This window comes from Acomys russatus, chromosome 12 (genome assembly GCF_903995435.1).
Source record: "Acomys russatus chromosome 12, mAcoRus1.1, whole genome shotgun sequence".
Classification (NCBI taxonomy): Eukaryota; Metazoa; Chordata; class Mammalia; order Rodentia; family Muridae; genus Acomys; species Acomys russatus.
Window position 1 is genome coordinate 12,870,655 of NC_067148.1, and position 17,638 is coordinate 12,888,292.

A 17,638-nucleotide genomic window follows, 5' to 3' on the forward strand; every position below is an offset into this window, starting at 1 on the left:
TGTTTTCTCTTACAAGTTATGGTTTTTGTTTGGGGGAGGGGGGTTATTGCGCTTTTTATCTCTACAGTTTCTTTGTACGTGATCAATTTTACCACAATTAAAGCATCGAGTATTATGATCGAGTAGCTGGGCTCTCTGGCTAAAGCATGTTTCACAATATTATTTTGATACTCCTGAGAGTTGATATTAACTGTCTCCTTTACCCAGTCATCTAGTGGAGCACCTCTTTTCTTTAATGGTCTAAGCACCCTCTTACATTTAGTATTTGCATTCTCATAAGCCATGATAAGTTTTAATGTCTGTTTGGTGTCAGAATCTGGCAACACCCTATCCATAGCAGATCTTAATCTCTGTAAAAAAATTTTAAAGGGTTCCAGAGGTCCTTGGAATACTTTAGTAAATGGAATTGTTGTTTTCCCAGGTTTTTCTACCAGCCCCCAAGCTCTCAAGGCTGTCTTACGACATTGTTCAGTCACTCTATCTTTAGCTTGAATTTGTTTTTTTTAAGTTAGTATATTGTTCTTTACCAAGCAATTGATCTCTATGAATACTTATTCCATGTGTCTTTTTTTTTTCTTATAGCCTCTATTGTGTTGCTTCCAATACCGCTGAAACTAAATTTTTTCAGTCTTGGGGAACAAGTCTATTTTGTGTGGTCCAGTTGTTTAACATTTGTGTAATGAAGGCAGAGTGTATACCATATTTGATGACAGATTCCTTAAAATGTTTTAAATCCATCATGTCTACAGGATGCCAGGCTGTTTCATCATAACCCTCAGCACCATTTTGTGCAGGCACATGTCTTACAGTGACTGGAAAAGCTGAAGGTGTCTGGGCGACTTTGGAGGTGTTCTCCACCAGGATATTTTCCTCCAAAGACCTTTTGGTCTGTCTGTCTTATGTTTCCTCTGGTTTTGACCTTCTCCACCCTTTTAAACCAATGTAGTGTTGTTAAAGTATCAGTTTTATTAGGCCTACCATGTTGGCGCCAAATGTTGCTGTTAAATTACCAATATGGTCTAATGATGTTTATTGTTAGGCCTACACTTATTATTACAGCAATATAACCCATGAGCAATCAATCAAGACACAGACACAATATATTTTAAAATAGCCTTAGTTAACCAGAGCAGGTTAATTGCATAAACTACTTCCCATAGTGGGGTAGGTATGGGATCCCTGCCCCAATCCCATGCCATCTGCTTCTAATAACTTCTATTGAGCTGCCTCCCATCCATCCATCCATGGCAGCCATGTGCTTCTCCACTTAACCCATGATGGTGCAATTTTCTTCTCCTCCCCTCAGTCTTTCTTCTTCCCAAGATTCTCTGTCTCTCCAAACCCGGGAACCTTAGCTACATCTATACCATTTGCCTTGCTCAGGTGCAATGGTTTTTTATTAGTTAGCATCAAAATACATCAGACCAACCCCAACAATATGGTGTTTTGTTTTGTTTTCAGAAAATTGGTAATTGGTCTACCTCAAGACCTAGTTATTCCACTTCTGGGAATATACCCAGAGGGCACTCTATTCTATCTCAAGGGCATTTGCTCAATTATGTTCATAGCAGCTTTAGTCATAATATCCAGAAACTGGAAACAACCTAGATGCCCCTCAACAAAGAATGGATAAAGAAAATGTGGTACATTTATGCAGTGGAGTATTACTCAGCTGTTAAAATAAGTAACATTACAAAATTTGCAGGCCAATGGATGGAACTAGAAAAAAAATCACCCTGAGTGAGGTAACCAAGACTCAGAAAAACAAATATGGTATGTACTCACTTATAAGTGGATATGAGCTGTTAAAGTAAAGGACAATCATGCTCTAATCCACAGACCCAGAGAAGCCCAAGTGTGGATGCATGAATCTCCCTGGGAAGGGGAAATCCAGTAGATACAGCAGGGGACTGGGGATAGGTGGGGATGTGAACAGGAGGGATCAGGTTGGGGAAGGATGGAAGGAGGGACTAGTGGCATGGGTCTCAAGCTGGACCAGTCATTGGCTGGCCACTCCTACAAGTTCTGCACCACTTTATATCCCAGCACATCTTGTAGGCAGGACAACTTGTAGGTCAAAGGTTTTGTGGCTAGGCTGGTGTTCCAATCCCTCCCCTGGAAGTCTTGCCTGGTTACAGCAGATGGCTGGTTCAGGCTCCATGTCCTCCATTACTGAGAGTCTTAGGTAGGGTCACCTAAGTTTCCATTGCACTAGGTTTCTAGCTCATCCTTGAGATGCCTCTCAATTCCAGTTGTCTCCCCCAGTAACCTCCCCCTCCATCCTCCCCCGACCTGATCCCTCCTGTTCCCATCCTCACCCATGCCTGACACTGCCTAGAAGGCCAGGAACCAGAGACTGGATAGCCCAAAGACCTAGGATAGAACCAAATGCAACCAGAAAAAAAAAAGCCAATGAAATGATTCCAATTATATTCTGCTATACTTGTAGACCGAAGCCTAACATAACTGTCATCAGAGGGGCTCCAGCAACGGATGAAAACAGATTCAGAGATTGAGAGGCAAACAGTAGGCAGAACTTTGGGAATTCTGCAGAAGAAGAGGAGGGAGGATTGTGGTCAAGGACACCCACAGAATAATCAACCAACCTTGGCTTATAAAGGCTCACAGAGACTGAACCGACAGCCCGCAGTGGTCTGACCTAGGCCCTCTGTGTATATGTTATGGTTGTGTAGCTTGGTTTTCTTGTGAGACTCCTAACAGGGCGAGCAGGGGCTGTCTCTGACTCTTTAGCCTGCGTTTGGGACCCTTTTCCTCCTACTAGGGTTGCCTCATCCAGCCTTAACATGAAGGGAGGTGCCTAGTCTTATTGTAAGTTGATATGCCATCTTTGGTTGATGTCCATGGGAGGACTGCTCGTCTCTGAAGGGGAAAGGAGGAGGAGGAGTGGATGGGGAGGAGGAAGGGAAAAATTGCTGTCAGGATGTAATATATGGGAGAACAACAATGCAACCACTTGCAATGTGTACCATATTTTTCAGACCATAAGACACACCCAGTTTTTAGATTAATAAAACAAGAAAAAAATTCTGAACCAAATAATAAGATATTTTAAAAATATAACAAAATACGGCAATATTAAACAGAGTTAACAGGAAGAAAGACTTAGAGACTCAAGCACTTTTCTAGTTTTCTGGAAACTCCAAAATGTGGCCCCACTGGAGTCAAGGAGGGAGAAATGGTAGCTAGAGTTTCCTTATTGCTACACATTTTACTGCACTCCCCCTGCCCTGAGCCCTGCAGCAAGCACGCACCTGCTTACTCAGCAGGCTAAGATCCGCATTCAGCTCAGATCAGTGGCATTCAGTGCAATGGGGTGGGGAGGTAAGGGGTTGGAAGTAGGGGTGGGTGGGGATGGTGACCAGCAGAGAGGCTTGGGAACTGGTTTCTCTCTGCAGGAGACTTCTTTGTTGATGCCCAATGGACAACAATTGGATCATAAGGCACACCCTAATTTCCCCCCACTTTGGGGGAGGAAAAGGTGTGTCTTATGGTCCAAAAAATATGGTATATTACAATTAGAGGTGGAAAGTACATGAGGCGTGTCTTTAAGAGGCCATACCCAAGAGAATGTTCATAGTGCTCAAACTTCTGGTTTAAGCAGCCAGAAGTCCCGGTGGGCACAGTCTGAATGGACTGGAAAAGTTCATGTAATATGGAGTGGTACAGTGTCCGGGAAGGCCTCTGCTATGGAAGGCAGAATTGCCCCAGTATTACACCCCACTCCCTTTTCCCAGACATTCTGTTTTCCCACAACTTGCATAGGAGCAAGATGACATCTAGGAAGGTGTTTAATGAGTTTGGTGCCTGAGAAGTCTGTAGAAGAGAGCAGGGCAAGAGTTCTGCACAGCTTCATTCTTCAGGGAATGATCTGATGGCTTCTTCCCCATGGCTCCTGGATTCCAAGATGCTCACACTCCATTGGTTGGGGGCAAACTCCCCTGTTGACCATAGCATTGGCCAGGATGGCCTCTTCTATCCATCTGCCACAAAGATGAATAACTCTGGCTCAATCCCTCTTGTGACCCAAGTTTCTCTTCAGCATATTGGCTTCTATTCCATGAGGATAACAGAGGCCAGGAAGAAAGACCACCTTAAGGACAGCGTTGGGTTAGAAACCTCAAGTTGATGGTGATCTTTGACATTCTCATGGAAAAAAGCATGCATGCTCTGCACCTGAGCGGTATGTGTAGAACAGTACTGAAAGGCAATAGGTCTGTAATAGATGCTCGGAGACCACCATTCACATATGCAATTGGGGAAGAGTGTTTTTATTTCGAGAAAGCAAAATTCCTGCATGCAGGGGTCAGCCACTTTACAAAATGGCGACCCTGGATATTGGCTCGAGGGCCTTTTTATGGGTAAAGAGGGGAATTCCAGCAAGAGTTAGGTACTCTAAAACCTGACTGGTGGGCAGCAAGGCAGTTACATGGGTCAATTTTTGATTGGCTCGTGTCCAGATGCCCAGCAGACCACATTCTTGGGTCATGAACTTTTAACTACAAAATGAGAGATACCTAAATCATATAAGGGTGTCAAGCACAGATGCCCAGTCTTGAGGAAAGATTTCTCCACATTCCTGTGGTTATTTCTAGGCTGCTCTTCTGGTGGGGGATTTTTATGGTCTGTTCCTAGAACTGATGACTTCTTGGAGTCAGGCTAGGTCAGGCCTGGTCCTATAATGGAGACCAAGCACAAAATGGAGTTAATGTCATCTTTTATTCTCCCCTCAAATATTGTTCTATTTCAAATCCTTGGGTGGGGCTTAGCGGCTGATATTGGGATGTTGGGTTGGGTTTTTGTTTCTGTTTTCCGAGACAGGGTTTCCTTCTGTAGTAGGCCCAGCTGTCCTGGAACTCTTTGTAGACCAGGCTGGCCTCGAGCTCACAGAGATCCACCTGCCTCTGCCTCCTGAGTGCTGGGATTAAAGGCGTGTGCCACCATGCTTGGCTAACTGATCCTGGGATTTTTAACACCATGAGTTGAACAGTAGAGATCCAACTGGGCCTTCAAAAGGAACGCTGGAGTTTTGATGGATTCCCTGAAGAACAAGGCCGTACCTTAGAGGAAGGGTCAGTGTGGTGGATTGAGTAGGAATCACCCCTATCCACTCAAGTGTTTGACCGCTTGGCCCATAGGGAGTGCCACTATGAGGAGATGTGGCCTTCTTGGAGGAAGCATGTCACTGTGGAGGCGGGCTTTAAGGTCTCATAGGTGCTTGAGCAAACCCCGATGCCTCAGTTTCCTTCTGCTGTCTTCTACATCAGCACCATTTCTGCCTGCACTCAGTCTTGTTTCGCACCATGACGATGGATCATGGACTAAACCTCTGAAACCGTAAGCCCGCCGTAATTAAATGTTTGTCTTTATAAGAGTTGCCATGGTCATGGTGTCTCTTCACAGCAATAGCAACCCTAACCAAGACAATCAGACAACATGACAAATGCACAGGGCAGATGATTTATACCTTTCCAGACACTGAGACCCAGACCACTGGCCTGGTGCGTGCTGTCCATGGTGGTATTTTTCCTCTCACCGGTCATTTGACCCTGTTCTGTAATTGCTCACCAGCAATACACAACAACACCCACCATGTGGGGGGGGGGGAGGGTGGGGGATAGATTGACTATTGTTAGGTCCTGCTGTAGTGCCCTGGCTGGCAAGCCCTGTGGGCTACCCGGGGGCGGAGCTTCCCCTCTCCCTGAGACTCACTGTGTAAATCAGACATTTTGGTTTCAAGGCCCCTTTCCCACTTTCCTGCCCTCCTTCCCCTGCCCCCATCCCCAGCACGGCTCCCCCTTCCCCTCCCTGCACTGCTTCCAATAAACCTGCATCTATCTCAGGGCTCTCGTGTTTGAGTACTTAGTCCCAGCTGGTGCCTCCCTGGGGAAGGTTGTGGGAGTGAGTTCCCAGGAGCAGCCTTAAGGTTTTATAGTCGAACCATAGTTCCTGTCTACCCTTTCCCCCTCTACATCCCCCCTACCCCGACTTCTCCCGACTTCTTTTCAGACAAGTGTTGGGAAAGGGAGCTAGGATGCGGTAGATGAGATTTTAGTCCATCTGTGTGGTGTTCCAGGCTCCATAATCCTGGCTCAGTTGCTGCAAGTACACTACGATTTCCTAGAACACAGTTAGGAGCCAGCGCTACCTAAGGGTTCAGCTGCAGGCCACTGTAACCCTTCAAGAACAGGCCTAAAATATGATCTTGGGAGAAGGGTTCATTGCTGAGCTTAGACTGTGGTTCACAAGTGAAATTTCTCTGGAACTTGCCAGTTCTACTCTTCCTGCTGAGATTGAAAGCCCTCACCAGGGCAGGTTACCCATCCATCCGGTGTAGGCTTTCTTGCACGCAAGGGTGTGGGGTGGGGGGTAGGGGAACAAGGAAGTGTCCTCAAGAATTGGCGGGAGCAGAGAGAGAGAGGCAGCCAATGTCCTCAAGGACTGCTGCGCTGGCACACGATGCCACTTAATGATTAACTGGTCTCCTCTCTATGAGTCATTTCTGTTCCCTGGGTAAAGTTTTCGCCTAGTTCTTTCAGTTGCCTTTTTCTTCCTGAAGGCTGGAGACCACTTGACAGGCTCTCCTTCCCTGACCTCGGGTGACCAAGTTTTAAAGTCTCGCTTCTAGAAATCTCTAGTAAACCTTGGCCCTTCCGCGTGGGAACAGGAAGTGAGCGCACTCCCCGGGCAGCGGGGTGGAGGCTCCGAAGAAAGCAAAAGCTCCCGGTGGGGCGCCGCACACCTCGTCCGCGGGGTGCTCGCCGGAGCTGGGAACTGTGAGACGCGGTGCAGGGCGGCAGAGCAGGGACTCGGCGGACAGGTGAGTGCTGCAGAGCCGCCTCGCTCCACTCCGACCAGCGGGCCACGCGGCTCCTCGGGGGGGGGGGGGGGCGGGCGATCGCGCGTGGTACTGCCCGAAACACAGCCGCTGAGGTGCCACCCGTGCCCGCGGGACCCTCAGCGCCCTCTTTGTCGCCTCTCTAGAAAACTTTATTCAACTTCTTAGGCTTACTTTCCTTGTAGATAAACTGGGGCAGAGTTAGTCGTCGGGTGACATCTCTGTGCCAAGTCCTCTGGCTTCAGGGTGTCTCCTCCCGCGTTTTACGTGCTCCTCCCAACTCTTATAAGACACCTCCCAATCCCAAATTCTCTCTTCCTCTCTCTCCTCCTACCTACCCAACTCTCCCTGTCCCCCATCTCCATCTTTTCTCCTCTTCTGTCCATCTCTCCCCACCACTTCCTCTCCTTTCGACCTCTCCCTCTTCCTCTACGCCCGCTACACCCCCCCCCCCCCCCCCGCCCAGCTTCCCTTCCAAGATCTCCTGCAGCTCAGGTTGGCCTCAAACTTTCTAAATAGCTAAGACCTTGAACTTCTGATCTTCCCGCTATCACCTCCTGAGTGTTGGCAGCACAGGGGGATTGGAGGGGGCGCACCAGCTCTGCACTTAGAACAACAAGACTACACACACACCCCTGAGGCCAGTAATTTCTCTCTGTATGTGTTAAGCAGTTACTACAGTGACTGGCTTTAAGTAATTATCACATAGTCGTATTTCTATTTCTTTTTAAAAAAATTTTTTTTATTAATTTACTCTTGTTACATCTCAATGGTTACCCGTATTTCTATTTCTTAGTTTTTTTTTTTTTTTTTTTTTTTAAGGGAGCCCTCTAAGTTCCTTCTGTTTTGGCTAGGTCTTAGTTTCATTTTTTAAAAAATGCTATATTTCCGTTTTTTATGTCTATGAGTGTTCTGCCTGCGTGTATGTATGTGCACCTGGTGTCCAGGGTTGCCACAGCTCCCTCCAACTGGAGTTACAGACAGTTTGAGCCACCAAGTGGGTGCTGGGAAGGGAACCCAGGTGCTCTGTAAGAGCGGTAAGTGCTTTAAAACTGCTGAGTAATCTCTCCAGCCCCAATAGCTCTCTTTTTATAAATATGGTAGTGATCAAATTAGGATGACGAACAGGTTTGCTTCTTACACATTCTATATAAGAAGACACAAGAACTTGTATGTGGACACAGAAGAGTTGCTGGTCATGGCTGTGCGTCTTCTGTGTCTTTTCACCCAGGTGGGAGAAGGTGACCTGATTGTATAGGTTATTCCGCTGGTATTTGATTTTGCCTAGAAATGCCTCAATGAGGTAATCAAATCCTGTTTGATTTGTGGGGAAGTCCACTCCAGGGACTAATACGGTTTCTCCAGCCGCTGCAGAGCATGGCTGCTTCAGCCTACCAGCTTGCTTGTTTTGTTTTCATTGTAGCTTCCAACTTGAAATTTTCTACTAAGAAAGTAGGCATCTTTGGCTTTACTTAGCATTCCTCAGGTTTACTGATTCATTTAATATGCCTCCCATGCCTTAGCGGACTTAGCACCCATGGTGTTTATAACCAGTGCCCCTTTACTGGAGTGTCTTTTCAGCCTGTGGTTCTGTGACTCAGGCATCGCCATGAAAGCTGCTTTCAGGAAGTTCATGGTGTTGGACAGAAATTTCTCAGAAAAGAGGGAGTCAGAACTGGGGTAGAGGTTGTGTAGGGTGCTGGGGAAAACTATGGTAACTCCTGGAGTGGATTGAGCCACAAACGGGATTTGACTCCATTGCTGTGGTCTTGCCCAGGTTCGTGGGCAGAAGCAAATGTCCAGCCCTCCTGGGTGTAGATGTGCTTTCAGACACCCCATTCAGTTGTCTGAGTTGTGAAGTTGGGGCTCTTTACACTGAAAATTTATGTTCTATTTTAGGTAGCAGAAAATGCAGTTTCAAAGTTCTTTTCTTTTTTCCTCTTAACACCAGAAAAGATTTGAACTATTAAACATCAAGGAGCTCATGCGTTTGTATGTTGATTTGTAGTGAAGGGCACAGGGTTTGCCTGTGATTTTAAAGTTTTTTGTTTGTTTGTTTGTTTTGCTTTTGTTTTTCCAAAACAAGGTTTCTTTGTGTAGCCCTGACTGTCCTGGACTTGATTTGTACACCAGGCTGGTCTAGAACTCACAAAGATCCACCTGCTTCTGCCTCTGCCTCCCAAGTGCTGCAATTAAAGGCATGGGTCACTGCCTGGCAGTTTCAGAGTCCTTTAAAGTAGCTGGAATTGGAAACTGTCAAACTAGGACCAAAGAGAACGTAACATCCATGTTCAACAGTAAGAGCTGTGGAAGTTTGCAGACCCTAGAAGCCCAGGATTTCAGGCCCATCAGTGATATTATCAATAGTTATGAAGTGAAAACATGTCATCATAATGACTAATTCCCCAAAAGCTTTAAAATCCTGAAGTACGAACAGAAAAATTTTTTTCCTTTTTTCCTTTTTTCTTCTTTTATTGAGACAGGCTTTCTCTGTGTAGTCCTGGCTGTCCTGGACTCGCTTTGTAGACCAGGCTGGCCTCGAACTCACAGTGATCCACCTGCCTCTGCCTCCTGAGTGCTGGGATTAAAGGTGTGCGCCACCACTGCTTGGCCTCAGAAAGGTTTCTTAATATCATCTCGCCCATATTTCTCATTTGGACTAAAGAAATGAGGCTCTAGTTGGTAAAATGGTCATTAAAGCCTCCCAGCTGAGTGTGGTGTGGGATCTGGTGAGCAGAGTCACCTCCTTGTCTCATAGCCAGAGCCCAGCACACCTGGGGCCTCTTTTTTCCAGTTAACAAAATTTTAGAAATTCATTCATTCATTTCCTTTATTTTCTAAAAGTGCGTAGAATAAAAGGGTTTGGGGAATATTCAGATTTGTTAAATTTCATAAGTATCAGTTTTTTTTGCTTTTTTTGTTTGTTTGTTTTTTCAAGACAGGGTTTCTCTTTGTAACCTTGGCTGTCCCACCTGCCTCTGCCTCCCCAAGTGCTGAGATTACAGGCCACCACACTCATTTTTTATAAAATATTTATTTATTTATTATTATGTACACAGTGCTCTGCCTGCATGTACACCTGAAGGCCAGAAGAGGGCACCAGATCTCATTACAGATGGTTGTGAACTACCTTGTGGTTGCTGGGAATTGAACTCAGCACCTCCCTGGAAGAGCAGTCAGTGCTCTTAACCTCTGAGCCATCTCTCCAGCCCACCTCTAACCTTTTAATGCTGGTTTTTTTTCTTTTGGTTAATTCAGGTTTTTGTTTGTTTGTTTGTTTTGTTTTGCTTTTTGTTTTTGTTTTCTTAATCTTTTCTTAGTATCAGCTCTCTTTCTTTAATGCTTTGTGAATCTTTTTTTAGAGAGGGTGTTTCATTAAATTCTGCCTTGATGTTAATTATTTCCCATATGTCTTAGTTATTGTTCTGTTGTTGTGAAGAGACACCATGACCCAAGCAACATTTTTTTTTTTTTTTTGAGACAGGGTTTTTCTGTGTAATAGCCCTGGCTGTCCTGGAACTCTCTTTGTAGATCAGGCTGCCCTTGAACTCACAGATCTCCACCTGCCTCTGCCTCCTGAGTGTTGCATTTAAATTGTGTGCACCACCACGCAGGGCTGACTAAGGCAACTTTTAAAAGAAAGCATTTAGTTGGGAGCTTGCTTTCAGTGTCAGAGCATTAGTTCATCATGATCGTGATGTGGGGAGCATGGCCGCAGGCAGGCAGGCATGGTGCTGGAGCAGTGGCTGAGAGCTCCCATGATCCATAAGTTCCGGCTGAGAGAGAGAGTGAGAAACTTCAAAGCCCACCCCCAGTGACGCAGACCACATCTCCCTTTTTTTTTTTTTTTTGGTTTTTGAGACAGGGTCTCTCTGTGTAGCCCTGGCTGTCCTGGACTCACTTTGTAGACCAAGCTGGCCTTGAACTCACAGCGATCTGCCTGCCTCTGCCTCCCAAGTGCTGGGATTAAAGGCGTGCGCCATCACACCTGGCTAAGACCACACCTCCTAATCCTTCTCAAAGAGTTCCAGGGAAAGGAGACCAAGTATTCAAACACAGGAGCCTCTGAGGGCTGTTCTCAGTCACACCACCACTCCGTCGATTGCTTTGAGGTTTAGCTTGCTCTTGTTTTTCTGAGGCCTCCTTAAGGTGTTTCACTGGGTTGCTAATTTGAAACCTCTCTGACTTTTCCCATTTATTTACTGTGTGCTCACGTGTGTAGGCATGTGCATGCCACCGTAGTCACGTGTGTAGGCACGTACATACTACTGTACTCTCCTTCCACTGTGTGGGTCCCAGGGGGTCACACTCAGGCTTGAGGCAAGCACCTTTATCTGCTGAGCCATCTTGCCAGTCGCTCTCTAGGTTTTTGTTTCTAATTATTTTTTTTTTTTATCATTTAAAATTATGTGTAGGTGTATATGGGTATGTGCATGTAGTCAGTACGGTGCCCAAGAGGCCAGAAAAGGGTGTTGAGTCCCGTGGAACTGGAGTTAGGGGCGGTTGTGAGCTGCCTGGTGTGGGTGCTGGGAATTGAACTCTCATCCTCTGTAAGGGCTCTTACCTGCTGAGCCATCTCTCTTGCTCCTCTCTCTACTTTTTGATGTAGGTACTTGTAGCCATAAATTTGCCTCTTAGGATAGCTTTCATCATATCCCATAGGTTTTAGTATGTTGTGTTTTCATTTTCATTTGAATCTAGGGATTTTTTTTTTTTTTTTTTACTTCTTGATTTTTTTTTCGGTGAACCACTCATCATTCAGTATTGTGTTGTTTAATCTTCATGGATTTGAATTCTCCATGGATTTGAATAGTTTAAAAAAAAATTCTCTGGCTTCTGATTTCCAGCTTTACGCCACTGTTGTCAGACAGAACACGAGACACTACTTCTGTTTTCCTGTATCTGTAGAGGCTTGCTTCTTGTCTTCCGACATCTTAGAGCGAGCTCCACAGAGTACAAGAAGAACGTGTGCTCTGCAGTGTGTTTGATCTGTGGCCCCATTTCACTCAGGTGGTCTCCTGTTTATTGACAAAAGTGAGGAATTGAAGCCCCCCCCCCCCCCCCCCCCCCCCCGCCGCCGGCTTATTGTGCTGGGGCCAGGCTGTGACTTTTATCCTGAGTAGAATTTGGTTAATGCACACATTAGTGTTTAGAACTGCAATGTCCTCTCGATGGATTGTTTCCTCAATCCATATGAAGTAACCTGTATTTTCTGGCTAGTTTTGGCTTGAAATCTCTTTTGTCAAATACTTGAGCAGTGACTCTTGCTTGTTTCTTACATTCATTTTCTTAGATACCGTTTTCTACCCTTTCACCTTTAAGGCAGTGTTCTTTCATCTTTGATGTCAAGGTCTCCCTGCCCTCCTGCCCCCCTGCCCCTGTGGCCCCGTGCCCTCCCCCAAGCCCCACCCTCACCCACTGAAACAATAGATGGGTCCTATTTTTCTTGTTTTGTTTTTGTTTTTTAATCCAATCTGCAGTTTGTGTCTTTTGATTGTGATACTGAGACCACTAGTACCCAGAATTGCTACTGAAAGGTGTTGCTTAAGAAATAAGTTCAAGGCGAGTGCAGTGGTGCATGCCTGTAATCTCAGCACTTGGGAGGAGAGGCAGGTGGATCGCTGTGAGTTCGAAGCCAGCCTGGTCTACGAAGCAAGTCCAGGACAGCCAAGGCTACGCAGAGAAACCCTGTCTTGAAAAACAAACACACACACACACACAAAATCAAACAACCTAATTAATAAATGAACTAATGAAGTGAACAGGCGGTTCTCAAAAATTGAAATAAAGGTCCAGGTGGTTGTCTGAGGGGGCAAAGGCGCTGTCCACCAAGCTGGACAACCTGAGTTCCATCCCTAGATGCACATGATGGAAGAGGGCAGACCCCAAAAGTTGTCTACTGACATCCACAAGTGGCAAGACTGCTCCTTATGTTCCAGTAAACAAACAAATGCTAAGAAAATACAAATAGCTAAAAACAGTGAAAACTGCTCCACGTCATTAGCCATCCGAGAAGTGTGAATTAAAGTACATTGAGATTCCATTTTATCCCTGTCAGAATAGCAGTCATAAAGACAACAAAAAACAACAAATGTTGGCAAGGAAGTAGACGCCTTCTGCACTGCTGATGGGAGTGTAAGCTGGGCCAGCCTCTGTAAAGTCTACATGGAGGTTGTTTGAAAAATTAACGCTAGCTCTTCCATGTGACGCAGCTGTAGTCATGCAAAAGACTTAAGTCAACATGTCACAGAGACACTTGTACATCAATATTTATTCACAATAGCCAAATTATGGAACCAACCCAGCCACTAAAAACACATGAGTGGAGGGCAGTGGTGGCGCACACCTGTAATCCCAGCACTCAGGAGGCAGAGTCAGGAGGGTCTCTGAGTTCCGGGCCAGCCTAGGCTACAGAGTGAGTTTCAGGCCAGACAAGGATACACAGAGAAGCCTTGTCTCCAAAAACAAAATCCAAGCAACCAAACAGATGAACGGATGAGGGAAATGTGGTATTTTACACACACACACACACACACACACACACACACACACACACACACACGGAAAATTTCAGCTATAAAGAATAGAGTGATGTACCCTATGAGGTAATCCCCCTCAGGAACAGTCATAGGGGAGGGGAATAAGGGGAAAATGGGAGGGAGGGAAGAATGGGAGGATACAAGGAATGGGATAACCACTGAGATGTAACAAGAATAAATTAATTAAAAAAAAAAGAGTAGAGTGATGGCCGAGTGTGGTAGTGCACGCCTTTAATCCCAGTCTCAGGAGGCAGAGGCAGGAAGATAGATGTGAGTTTGAGGCCAGCCTGGTCTAACAAAGAGAATACAGGGCAACCAGGACCAGGTAGAAGCAGGTGGAGCCCTGCATTTTAGGCCAGCCTGGTCTACAAAGTGAGTTCCAGGATAGCCAGGGCTACACAGAGAAATCCTGTCTCTAAAAATCAAACAACCCCCAAACCAACCAGCCAACCAACCAAACAAGACCCTCCGAAACAAAATAGAACAGAGTTAATTTTTTTGCAAGAAAATTAACAAAACCTAAGATAATCATATTAAGTAAACTGAACCAATCTCAGAAAGGCACATGTCATTTGCTTTTTATCATTTGTGGCTCCTAGATTTTATATAGTCACATAAAGTCATGTATATGATGTGAAAGCAGAAGTGAAACTGTCTGGGGGACAATGGGACTAACAGGAAAGCGGGGGAGGGGTATAAAGGGAGAATATGCCCAACATATAGCGTATAGAACTTTGAACAGCCTTAGCCAGTGTCATTCCAACTACTGAGGCCAGCCCTCTTCCTCCTGCCTCCTCCGGTCTGGAAAGCAGGAAGTATAAAAAGTTCTGCCCTCCAGTTGCCTCTCAGTTGCCTGCTGCCTGCCACAGACCCCAGAGAAGGGCTTAGGGCCAGGGTGGCTCCTGAGGACCCCCGGATTTGTTTCTGATCAGGTCAGCTGGGCTTTGGGGGGGGGGGCGGGAAAGGATCTTGATTCTAGAACTTTGTAGGCTTTGGAGTGCGGGATCTGGAGTCCACGGGGCCATTAGTGCGATTCAGGATTTGACCTGAGAGGGAAGCCGTGTGAGCAGCCTCCCGCTGCGTGTCTTCTGGGGGCCTGCGTGTTTAGATGTTGCCCTTCTGGGTGTTTCTGGACCGTCGTTAGTACAGCGACTTATTTCAAGGCCCCCTCCTTGAACATAAGCCAAAATGTTAATCTCAATTGACTTGGCTGCGCCAACTCCTTACCATCTCACTAACCCCTCAAACTATGTATCTTCTGACACATGCACACCCCGCAACAAACACAGGCACGATCTTAGGGTTTTGACTTTTTTTTTTTTTTTTTTTTTTTAAAGTCTACAGTGACAGGAATTGACTCCAGGGCCTTACACATGCTAAGCAAGCATTGTACCATCAAGCTACCTCCCCGGCCTATAATTTTTATTTTTTGAGAAATTAAAAAGAAACAAGCCGCTCCAGAGAATGAAATACTAGGAAGCACAGATTAAAAACCCAGAAATCTGTACCGGCGGCGAGGTTAAGCGGCTCACAAGGGAAGTTACGAGTTACTTTCAATTAGAAAATGACTGGACTGCTTGTAAGTTTGCTTGAATGGAACTCCTACCCGCCGTGTCTTGTTTGGGCTCCTGGGTGGCTGAGGGGAGCCCAATTCTGGGAACAACCTTGCCTGGAGGCAGAGGCAGCACTAAAGGTTAGGATTTGGCCTGATGGAGCCTTTCAAATTCTCTCAGGCTTTGGATGACGTGGTGACTTTTATTCCTGGAAAGTTCTAGCAAGTTTCATTTTATGCGCCCACCCTCACCCCCCTCCCCCAGTCTTGAAGAAAGTTATCTAAGTCATGGGAGGAGCCGGTCGTGGCTGATTATTCATCGAAAGACTGTGATTAGACCTGCCACCTGCTGTGGTGGGCTCCGACCTGGTGCTCAAGGCTAACACAGCCGACTTGTCCCTCCTCCGCAGTGGGCTAGTCACATGCTCCAATTTTTTTTATTATTATTATTTTTTTAGCATGCTCCATTTTTTGTGTGCAGCATTTTCCTTATTTTTTTCTTTTTAAACTTTTAATATTTTAGGCGGTTGTGCCCATTTGAAAATATGACTATTTATCTTTCTCTGTTGAATTCCTCACTGACTTTAAATAGAATAAAACAGTACATCTTTTATGCATGTGTGTGCATGTTTGTGGGTATGTCTGTGCCTGCTCTTCAGGCGCTGTCTATCTTGAGTCTTTTGCTGGCCCAGGCAGGCTGCCTGGTGGTACAGAAATTCCACATTTTTTGTGTGTGTGCTGTTAGAGGCTTTGAGTGACACTTGTGAATCTGTCTGACTAGCTGATCTAAGTTGTGATTTAGTACAATAGGAAAATGGAGACTGTAGTGACAGTTTCTCTAGAGGCTTCTAGTAAAATGAGATACAGAAGATGCTTTAAGCTGCTATGGATGCTTCTGAACACTTATATGTTATAATAGAAACACTGATTTACATTTAAATATTTTAGGTCACACATACATAAGATAGTGAATGTCTCTATGTGTTATATAGCAGAAATATATTTATTGAAATTATTTGATAGCAATAATAAAATATATACACAATATGACAAACTCCCCAAATTTGTTTATACATATATATTTATGTAGAGAGATGTGAATAAATTTCAGAATGCCAAATATGACCAGAGAATTGTTTCAAAATGCTAAGATTTAAATGATCTTATTTTGATACTTTTCAACACTTTCTCTGTGAGGTGTTTTACATTTAGTGATTTCAGTAACAGGAAAATGTAACGGCAAACATTATTTAAAAAAAAAAATAACAATGTTAATTTCCCATGAGTTCAAGTCCCCAGCGTAGGTCCCATAAAACAAGACCACAGCGTGGCCCCTGTTCATATAGAGCAGGCGGCTTAGCAGTGTTTTTTATGGTCTTATAAATTCCATGAAATTTATAAGATTGCTTTTTGGGTGCTGTGACAGCCAAACAAGGCTATCACAGGCCATGGAGTGGCCTGGGAGCTAAGAAAGATGCCTGGTCAGCAGTTATGACTTGACAGAACACTCCGTCAGAAGCACCGACGTATCAGTAAGGTGAAGCGACCAGTGAGCAGCCATGGGCACAGGCTCGGGCCAGTCACATGCTGTCCGGACACACTGTCCTCCTGGCCTCCGATCATAATGGGTGGCTGGGTTTAAGGACATGAATGTGGGAAAGGGACTTGTAAGGAGGAGGGAGAGTGACAGAGAGGGTGGGGATGTCAAGGGTAAACAGAAAGCATTGCAGACGAAAGTAAAGTGGTCAAAGAATAAGCCTAGGCCATCAAAACAATTAAAAGTTTTGAATAAAAGAAATGCAGCCAGGCACAGTGTCAGCCTTTAATACCATCCCTCGGGGAGACAGAGGCTGGTGAGTCTCTGAGAGTTTGAGGCCAGCCTGGTCTACAAAGCGAATCCAGGACAGTCAGGGCTATTACACAGAGAAACCCTGTCTTGAAGCCCCTCCTCCCCCCTGCCAAGAAATGCGTTGAATATGTGACATCTGAAAAGACTTGTTAACTTAATTCCTTGATCATATAATCTTTGAGGAAAGTATTCTAAGGAATGCGTTCAGAGATTTGCACTTTAAGATCATCTTGAATTTAATAAGGGCTGGTTATGTGAATTATGTCCTTATGGTAGATACCTTATAGATTTTAAAATCTGTGCTATAGAGAAAAAAGACATCAAAATGTATTTTTCAAGATATTTAGTGGGGAAATAAGTATGAATAAAATATTAAGCAGGGAAAGCAGCAAACTATTACTGGATGTTTATTTTTGGTTGGTAGAATTACCAGTAATTTTTCTTTCTTTCCTTTTTTTTTTTTTTTTTTTTTTTTTTTGCTTTTCATTTTTGTTTTTCAAGACAGGGCCTCTCTGCGTACCCTTGGCTGTCCTGGACTCGCTTTGTAGACCAGGCTGACCTTGAACTCACAGTGAGCTGCCTGCCTCTGCCTCCCGGAGTACTGGGATTAAAGGCGTGCGCCACCACCCCTGGTTGGTAATTTTTCTTTGTATATATTATTTTTCTAAAATAACTATTTTCTTCAGAAAAAAGATAAAGAAAGAAATCTTTTTCTTGTGGATTTGTTTCCCTATTAAATGAGATTTTAACAGATTAAACTGGTTTAAAATTTTAAGTATGTTTGGCCGAACGCTAATAAACACAGCTGGCCCTAAATTGGGGGGGGGGGAGTCTTTAAATGG

General features: G+C 44.9%; 1 protein-coding gene across 1 annotated transcript in view; it reads left to right on the top strand.

Annotated features, from left to right (window-relative positions):
- The first annotated feature begins 6,443 nt into the window (after window positions 1-6,443).
- Casp8 (caspase 8) overlaps window positions 6,444-17,638 on the top strand; it is a 40,079-nt gene continuing 28,884 nt past the window's right edge. The window contains exon 1 of the mRNA XM_051153862.1: window positions 6,444-6,838. The gene's annotated coding sequence lies outside the window, so the exon portion shown is untranslated. The remainder of the gene's footprint in view (window positions 6,839-17,638) is intronic.